Source organism: Hyaena hyaena, unplaced genomic scaffold (assembly GCF_003009895.1).
Source record: "Hyaena hyaena isolate Hyena2069 unplaced genomic scaffold, ASM300989v1 scaffold_74, whole genome shotgun sequence".
Classification (NCBI taxonomy): domain Eukaryota; kingdom Metazoa; phylum Chordata; class Mammalia; order Carnivora; family Hyaenidae; genus Hyaena; species Hyaena hyaena.
In genome coordinates, this window is record NW_024080706.1 from 1,496,264 (window position 1) to 1,505,855 (window position 9,592).

A 9,592-nucleotide genomic window follows, 5' to 3' on the forward strand; every position below is an offset into this window, starting at 1 on the left:
AATGATCTCATTGTGTGTGTGTTCTATATTGTTCCTCTCTACACTATAATGTAAGCTCCATTCAGGTACAGACAATCTATTATTTGTCTCACTGTACCCACAGCACTTAGTACAGTCCTGGGGACATAGGAGTGGCACTATAAATGCTCATTGAATGAATGAGTGACATACTGAACAGTCGGTGAACTGAGGACCTAACTGTGTGGCCAGGAATACATCCATTTGCCTGACTTCTGATCTGGTTAAGTGTTTCCATAACTAGAAATTCTTTTGAGCAGGGAATATGGGAAAATTGAGAAGCATTATTTAGGTCTTACTAGAGTTCAAGGTGGGTCTCGGGATAGTTAACACTCTTTCTCTTGTTTCCTTTGTTTTAAATTAAACTTTTATTTGGAAATAATTGTAGATTCACATCCAGTTTTAAGAAAGAATTCAGAGAGTTCCCTTACATGCATACTCAATATCTTCCAGATATTCTATGGCATAATATCACAACCCAGATATTGAACTGATATTGTCAAGATACAGAAGATCTCCATCACCATAAGGATTATTTGTGTTCTTTTTAATTTTTATTTATTTTTTTAAACTTTATTTTTATTTTGAGAGACAGAGTGAGCAGGGGAAGGAGAGAGAGAGAGAATCCCCATGGAGGCTCCATGCAGAACCTGATGCAGGGCTTGAACGCACAAACTGTAAGATCATGACATGAGCCGAAAACAAGAGTCAGATGCTTAACTGACTGAACCACCTAGGTACTCCTTGTGTTATCTTTTTATAGCCTCAGCTACTTATCTCCTGCCCCCACCACTTCCTTAACGCCTGGCAACACCTAACCTATTCTTCATTTCTACTGTTTTGTTTTTTCAAGAATATTACATAAATGGAATCATACTGTATATATATAAAATATAAATACATTTTATATATTATATATAATTATATTGAATTATATATATACAAATTTAAAAATATATAAATGGAATCATACTGTGTGTGTGTGTGTGTGTGTGTGTATATATATATATATAGACATCTGGACTGTTTCCAATGTGGTTATTACCAATAAAACTGCTATGAGGTTTTTATGTGAAAGCTAATTTGTCATTTCATAGAGATAAAATGGGCACGTGTGCAATCGCTGGGTGGTGTGGTAGTTGCATATTTATTTGAGAAACAGCCAAACTGCTTTCCAGAGTGGCTGTACCATTTTACATCCCAGCAACAGGGTCTGAATGATCTAGTTTCTCCACATTTTCACTGCCCTTAGAAAAAACAGATGGGTATTCCTTAGATCCTACTAGAGGTCCAGGTGAGTTTGGGAATTCAATAACCGACTTTTCTCCTGCCCTATTTTTCTAAAAAGGCTGATGTTCTGTCCCTAGTTTAGCTCAGTAGGAGATTAATGATAAAAATCAATTGTCAGAGAAGGACAAATATCATATGTTTGCACGTATAGGAGGATTAGGAGGAACTTGACGGAGGAACAAGCGGGAGAAGAAGGGCGGAAATGGTGGGGGAAAGGGAGAGAGGCAAACCATGAGAGACTCTTGAATGCTGACAAAAACTGAGGACTGATGGATGTGGGGGGGAGGGGGGGATGGGCATGGAGGAGGGCACTTTGGGGATGAGCACTGAGTGTTATGTAGAAACTAATTTGACAATAAACTATTTGTAAAAAAAAAAAAAAAAAAAAAAAAAAATCAATTGTCATCCAGGTAGAAGAGCCCAAGCATTTTCCTTTAAGAGGGATTGATGACAGGAAAGGAAACTCACACATTTCTTGACCTCCCCAGTCTATTTCAAATAACATCAGAAATGATGACCATTGCTGACCATCTTGTGGCCAGATCTCAGTCAAGACCTTGATAAGCCGTAGGAAATCACACACTCAAGCCAAATCAAGTGGGTAGAGGACACCTTGACATGTCTCCAGGTAGAGAGTTCTACAGAAGAAAGCAGAAAGAGCAGAAAAGCATGTTACCTTGCCTGAGCCCACCCTGGATTAAAGGCTACTTCTAAGGTGGGAAAAACTGAGCTCTAATAGTTGGCACTGGCGCCATGCTGGGATTTTTGCTTTGAGGGCTTGACAAGACAAAACTGAGAAGCAGAAGGTCTGCTGTCAGCTTCTGCCATGATTACCCACAGTGTCATATTCTTGTTTCCTCCAGAGACCCGGCAACCCTCAGCCCTCTCTTGCCTCCCCAGCCTTGCCTTTCTCTCACCTTCTCAAAGCCATCTGTCGCTAACAACCGAACTCTTTGTATTTTCTTCAACACATACGTGTATAGTGGTTATTATTTTCCAGGCATCATTTTATATATATTAGCTCCATTAAAACTCTTAGCGACTCCATAAGGTAGGAATCATTAATGTTCCAGTGTCACATGTAAGGGAACTTAGATACAAAGAAGTCAGGTAACTTGCCCAAGGTTACACAGCTCATAAGTGACAAAAGCGAGGTTCAAACCCAGGCAGCCTGGCTCTAGCATCCACATGCTTAATCACTATATGATGGTGACTTTCTATCATTGACAAATATGTTTTAAGCGATTCTGTTTTTCAAGGCCATTGGTATTTCTCTAAGGGTCGGGGTGCCCAGACTGGCTCAGTTGGTACAGCACGTGACTCTTGATCTCAGAGTCATGACTTCAAGCTTCAAATTGGGCATAGAGCCTACTTAAAATAAAAATATTTTAAAAAATTAAGTGGGTTTTTCAGGAAGGGAAAAAGCCTTCCACCAAAGGAATGAAACATTTAAATGTGGGACTTGAGACAGCAGGTAAAAGAGACATCTGTGGGCACCACTGCCTTTCAGGTGTTGTCTATGTCATATCCTGTCACCCAGGCTAAGACATGGACAGGAACCCCACAAGGAAGAATTTGTTGCATACAATAGCATTATCTTGTAGAGGTTATTTCAAAGAACTACAACTAACATTTAAGAAATTGAATTACTGGGGTGCCTGGGTGGCACGATCAGTTAAGCCTCCAACTCTTGATCTTGGCTCAGGTCATGGTCTCATTGCTTGTGAGTTCAAGTCCCACATCAGGCTCTGCACTGATAGTGTGGAGCCTGCTTGGGATTCTCTCTCTCTCTCTCTCTCTCTCTCTCTCTCTCTCTCTCTCAGTGCCCTCCCCTCTCATTCTCCTCCTCTCCCTCCCCCTCTTATTTATAAATAAATAAGTAAACTTTAAAATTTTTAAAAATAAATTAATGAATAATAATAATAAAAAGAAATGGAATTACTATGTGCCAGAAACTGAGCTAGGAGTTGTACACACAATCTATCGACAGCTGTGTGGGCACTGCATATTAATTCCCTTTTAGAGACAAAAAAATTGAAGCATTGAATGGTGGTGAGTGGCCAGGGAATTTGACTGAGGCCACGCAACCTGGAAAGGACAATCCTAGTTAGGTCTGTCTGAACCCAGTCCTAGGTCTGTCTGCTCTCTTTTTGCTAAACAAAAATGACTAAAAAATTCAACCTTCTAGTTTTGTGTTCGATATTTTGGGTCAGAGTATCAATTTTGGCAAATGACAAGGTAAGAATAGAACTTTCCATTTCCCTACCCATGAATCAGTTACTCCCTCAGATTTTCACATCGTAGCATAGGGCACCGCCATTAGCCTAGTACTCAGATAAGACACACAGAGCTTGGTCTTTGTTACTCCATTATCCTGCGTCCTTTCTGCAATTTAGCAGCAAGTTCAGTCAATTCCATCTCCAAAATGCATCCTGAGTCCATCTACTTCTGTCCACTCCACTATCTCCCCCAGCTCGTGAGTCCAGGCTACCATCATCCATTGCCTCAACATTAATAGTGCCTTCTGAGAACACCCCACTTCACGTGCAATCTACCTCCAAATGGAAGATGTGTGTGGTCTTCTTAAGATAAGGATTTGATCTTGTTACTGTCTTGCTTAAAATGCTTCCAGTTGGTTCGATGCCATATTCCTGCTCTCTCACTAACCCCCAACCACAGCAGAAGAGCCATGCTCCCCCACACTTGGGGCCCTTCACTCATGCCAGAATGGTCTCCTTCCACTGTTCCCAGGGCCGCTACCTCCTCAAAGAGTCCTGCTGTATCTGCATTAGACATCCTCCCTCTGAACTGTATCAATCCATCCACCCGAAGACTCAGACCAGCACCTGGCATACAGTAAGCACTCAGTTAATGCTAGTTTTTGTTACTGCTTTGATCATTGTTCTAGTAGATACTCTAAAAATGCATGCCGAGGTGATTAGTTAAAAGAAGTAGGAAAGAGGAATAACATCAATATCTGGGCCTCTAGGAGCTTTTAAAGAGAGGAATGTTAGATATTTTCAGAGGAACAAGAATGTGGGCTTGTAAATGATCTTTTCGGCCTTAAAACAAGTTATTGCTGTTATCGTCACACACATAATTACTCTGTGCCTAATGGAAGTATGTAAGACAATAGCAACATAAAATGTATTTTGAGAAAACACAACAGTACTTAATATATTGTTAAAGGCAGTGTCTACACCTGTCTGATTTTCCTCTTTTTTTAAAAAAGAATGTTTATTTATTTTGAGAGAGACAGATAGCACAAGTGGAAACGGGGCAGAGAGAGAGGGAGAGAGAATCCCAAGCAGACTCCCTGCTGTCAGTGCAGAGCCCAATGTGGGGCTTGATCTCACGAACAGTGAGGTCATGACCTGAGGTGAAATCAAGAGTTGGATGCTTACCTGACTGGGCCACCCAGGCACCCCGTCTGATTTTCTGAAATAAACCTCACCCTGGCTCTCACGGTCCTGCATCACCTGTTTTTCTATTGCTTAGCAAAAAGTACTGAAGCCAAAGTTTGTCCTCTTTTTAATTTCCCACTATGCTTGCTGACAATCTGATAAATAATTTTCAGGGACATGAGAAGAGGGAAAAGAGTGAAGAAAAATTGGGTTAGAAAACCCATGAAACGGATCATTAGACTTTGTTCAATTAACCACTGCTTTTTTTTTTTTTTTTACATTTATTTATTTTTGAGAGAGACAGACAGATCACAAGTGGGGGGAGGGCAGAGAGAGAAGGAGACACAGGATCCAGGTTCCGAGCAGTCAGTATAGCTGGATGCGGGGCTCGAACTCACAAACTGTGAGATTGTGACCTGAGCCAAAGTCAGACACTTAACTGACTGAGCCACACAGGTGCCCCTAACTACCACTTTTTAACAGAGATAGGAAACCCCACACACCACAGGTTGTGAGGCCGTACTCTTCTTTGACAGATGATTCCCTGGCTTATGCACAAAGTTGTCCGACACAGCAGTCCTTGTCCAAGGCTGGGGGGGAGGAGGGGCTTGCTTTCATAGGTTATGGAAAAGCCATTTGACGAACTATCATAAAGCCATTAAAATGATAATGGCAAAGAAATTCCAACACATTACACGTTACAATTAAATGCATACAGGAGGACTCTGGATGGGATGCATTAAAACTCTCATTGTGCTAGCTGCCCTTGGTAAAGGTGTATTTCGGGCATCGTTCCCAAGTGTGAACAGATAGGACTGGCTTGGAAGGAGCCAGAGACAGCACCACGCCATCGACCTCTAAGCTATTCCTCCTCATCGAAAAGCCAGGATTGGAGACACACCGAAATATTAATACTGCCCATCATTGCAGGCTTTTCTTCTCTGTTCTGTAGTTTGCAAATGTTCTAACACTTAAAAAGAAAAACAAACTTTTTGTCCTCTTAGAGTTTCCCTGGAAATTTCCAAAAGGCAGCTGCTGTGGTATCACATCATCTCCTCCTCCCTCCACAAATGTGTAAATAAAGCAACATCTCTGTCTTTAATTTATAACAGGCTAAACGTTCCCCTGTAAGCTGATAGTCTGACCAGAAGTCTGTGGGTGGAACGGGTGTTGTGTTTTTTTTTTTTTTTTGGTTGTGTGTGTGTGTGTGTGTGTGTGTGTTTTGTCGTAGCTTCTTTTGGCTGATAAACTAGCACTTAAGTGTTTCCCTTTTCCAAACCTCCAAATGACAAGTGTCTTTGTGGTGAGGTGGCAGTCCAACCATCACTGCCAACATGAATGGTCCTGGGCACACTTATTTTTAGTTTGCTGTTTAAACAACAGTTAGGCTGGGTAACCAGGGGCTTTGAGACCTAAACTTCTATGAACCAGAGCATGGAGCCATTAAAAAGAGAGCAAGGTGAGGCAGCAGACCTCTTCAGGAAGGCCCAAGCACCTGTTCTCCAGGTGGGCTGGAGAGACAAGGCAGACATCTTGTCTTGGGTAAGAAGACTGGAATCCATTTTTTACACAGGCAAATTTTATCAAGGAGGCTCTAAAACCAAAACATGTTGACTCCAGCTGGATGAATGTAAAACCAGGCAGCCTCAGGGAACTAATTACAGCGACGAGGCTGATGATGAAAGGCAGAGACCGTGGTAGACATCTGTTCTACGGCCTGCTCAGCATTCTGGTCGCCATTCTGACAAAGCCTAAAGCAAGGTGTCTGAACTCCTGCTGGTCAAGTAGTGGTATGTCACCAAGCAAGGCCAGTTAAGTCTCTCCAGGGAAGAGAAATCCTGTGTGAAGTGACATAAGGGACCTTTAGCTAATGGGGAGTCCATTCATTTCTCCAACCTAGTTTTCCCAGCTTCCTGTCCTGTACAAAGCCAGATTCCTTAGCTTTTTATTTGATTCTGTGAGCTACCCTATATAGCCTTCTAATGTGTGTGTGTGTGTTTTAATTTTAAATAAATAAAATTTAAAAAAGTTTATTTATTTTGAGAGAGCTAGAGAAAACATGGGGGAGGAGGAGAGACAAAGGGAGAGAGAGAGAATCCCAAGGAGGCTCCATGTTGTCAGCGCAGAGCCCAACATGGGGCTCAAACTCACAAACGTGAGATCCTGACCTGAGCTGAAGAGTCAGACGCTTACCCAACTGAGCCATCCAGGAGCCCCTAATTTAGTTTTTGATAAAATTAGCCCAAGTTGGTTTTCCTTTGCTTGGAACTAAGGAAGTCCCCCTCAAATTAGAACCCCAGATATTTCACTGAATATGCAAATCTTTGTCTGGCTCTGGACACAAGGTCAATTTCTCCCCCCATTACCCTCCTCCTCAACATCCCAGCCCATTATTTTCAACATAGGGAAAAATGAGTCCTCACAAACTGTGACATGCTGGGTTTTATGAAAGCATTGGTGATTTTTTCCCCCTTCCTTTTTCCCTGAATGCAAACTTCTTACTATTTCTGAACCAGGGGCGACCAAACATCTCATCTCAAAAGGACCCTGAGACAGGAGAGGGAGTGAGGGCCTGCCCACCACCTAAGTCTCATGGCTGCTGTAGGCAATGCTCATCCTACGGTCCTTGAACTGTAAAGCCAGCTCTGGCATTGACCTCAGAAATCAACCACCTCTAGCAGAGGCACCTCAGACCCTATAAGAGAGGTTGCTGGACATCAAAAACAGTGCCCTTAACAACATGGGTCTCTGTCACAGGCAGTGTAGAAATAATAGCCCCACCCATCCCAACGAAATCTTGCTGCTCCTCCACAGCTACATGCAGAGACAACATCAACATGAACGGTGCAGAATGGGCAATGACCCTCTATTGTTGCCATTGCCATTGCTGCTATTCCTTTGCACAGCGTGGACAAGATCTCCTAGCTCCATAGGATACATTTATATTGCAAGGCATTTCTTTCTTCATTTGATGCATCTCAATATCCCACAAGGTATGAAAAGCCGGCAACCTTAGTGCCATTTTATGGATATGGAAAGTGAAGCAAGTGGTGATATGTCATGTTCAATCTTGTAGGACTCTTACTGACAATAACAATGGTGGTCATAGATGTCAAATTACCAGACCTCTTTCCCAGAATCTCTTCACAGGACAGCAGAAACAGTCATAGTTCATATTTATTGAGTGCTCCCTAGGGGCTTCACATTTATTGAAGTAGATGGGATTGCCCTTGTTTTCAAGGTAAAGGGACTGGGGCGCAGAAAGATTAAGTAATCAGCCTACAACCACATAATAAGTAAATGGTTGAGTCAGCATATGAACGCAAGCAGTCTGACTCCAAAGTCACACCCCAGACTAGAAAGCTACATGTCCGTTCATCCACTTTTAAAGAAAAAAAAAAATCCATTAAGAGTCAATTGGCCAGACTCTTGGGCTTCATTCTGTTCTAATCTGACCCCCATTTGTGACACTTGTTAGTCTGAGAGTAAACATCCCAGACTCACCATGGGCAGAAGTGGCTCTTCACAAATATTTTTAGCTCCAAGTGAAAAGGTGAAAGAACTCAAAGGAGAAAGTGTCCAACTCCATTGCCTAGGCCCAGATGGCTTATAGGGCTTGGGTAAACACTCAGCTCAAAAATGCTAACAAAGCTCCCAGCCTTGGCTTACCTCAGCCTGTGCGTGCCAGGCCAACAAAAGTAGTAGCCTGGAAAACGTTAAGGATCTAATCAGTTCATGCTGAAATCAAACTTGACTTCCTTCTGTAGCGTGTAACTCTGCCATGTTGGTCTGCACAGCCCTGCAGACACCCAAATGTGGCAGGAAACCCAACTGCCTAGGCTAGCAACACTATTTTCAAAGTAGTGTTCAGAGGCTGGGGAGGGAAGGCAGGTAGGACAAGATCCTATGAGTAACATAAGATCAAAGGTTTGATGAGACTTGGTATCATTCAAATGATACCCACAGACATTGGAAAGGTGTTATGCTCACATGGGCAACCTGGGGCAAACTGCTGAGGGCATGGAAGTTGGTAGTTGGCAGCTCTACCGCCTCTCGGTGCCCCCTCTTCTCTTGGAAAGTCTACTTCAGACACCCACTGCCCCCACTCTACCATTTCTCCGCAGAACTAGGGCTTCTCCAGTGTCTTCCATACAACTCTGTCCTGCCTGGCCAAGCCCCTGGGCTGTTTTATATAAGATTGGGTCTTCAAGTGTGTTCCCCCTGTAGCTGTTCATGCCTTCAAACTACTAGTGACTAAATCAAGGCTGATAAGCTAATTCATGATTTATATGCTATTGGGTGATAATGATTTATTTAACCAATTAATATCCTCAGGGAACCTTTGAAATTTACTCTAATAAGAGCCAATGGAATTTTTTGGCACTCTGGGAGCTGCTCTAGTAGGGCTGTATGGTGCTTGTTTTTATCCAACTCTCCTCTCCTTTTAGATAGGGTCATGTGATGATGATGGCACATAAGGACTAAGGAATTTAATGCTCAGTGAGAGATCTGCCAGCATGTTCTCCCTCTGTTGTGGCAACTGTGAGTCGTTCCTTGAAATGGAAGTGTCATAGGAGTAAAGAAGCCTGGATCCCTGAGGCACCATGTGGAGGACAGATGTCCCAGAGGACCATCCAGACCTACAATGGATTTTGGGTGAAAGCAATAAATGTTCTCTATTTTAATTTACTAATATTTTTGTGTTATTGATTATAGCAACATAGTCCAGCATATCCTGTTACAGCTGGTAACTCTTGATCACTTTCAAATCATAATCCATAGTTTGGCTCCTATCTACCAGTAGGAAAGATGTGTGTCACTTGGCTGTGTAACTTTGGGCAAGCTATTCTCTTTCCCTAAAATGAGTCTTGGTGTTCAGT

At 42.5% G+C, this 9,592-nt stretch overlaps 1 long non-coding RNA gene across 2 annotated transcripts in view; it reads left to right on the plus strand.

The window, feature by feature from the left end:
* The window catches only part of LOC120232575, a 29,486-nt gene extending 20,117 nt beyond the window's left edge, over window positions 1-9,369 (plus strand). For both annotated transcript variants that reach the window (XR_005528593.1, XR_005528594.1), the window contains exons 3-5: window positions 4,060-4,164; window positions 7,527-7,705; window positions 9,161-9,369. This is a non-coding gene — a long non-coding RNA (uncharacterized LOC120232575). The remainder of the gene's footprint in view (window positions 1-4,059; window positions 4,165-7,526; window positions 7,706-9,160) is intronic.
* Window positions 9,370-9,592: the final 223 nt, after the last annotated feature.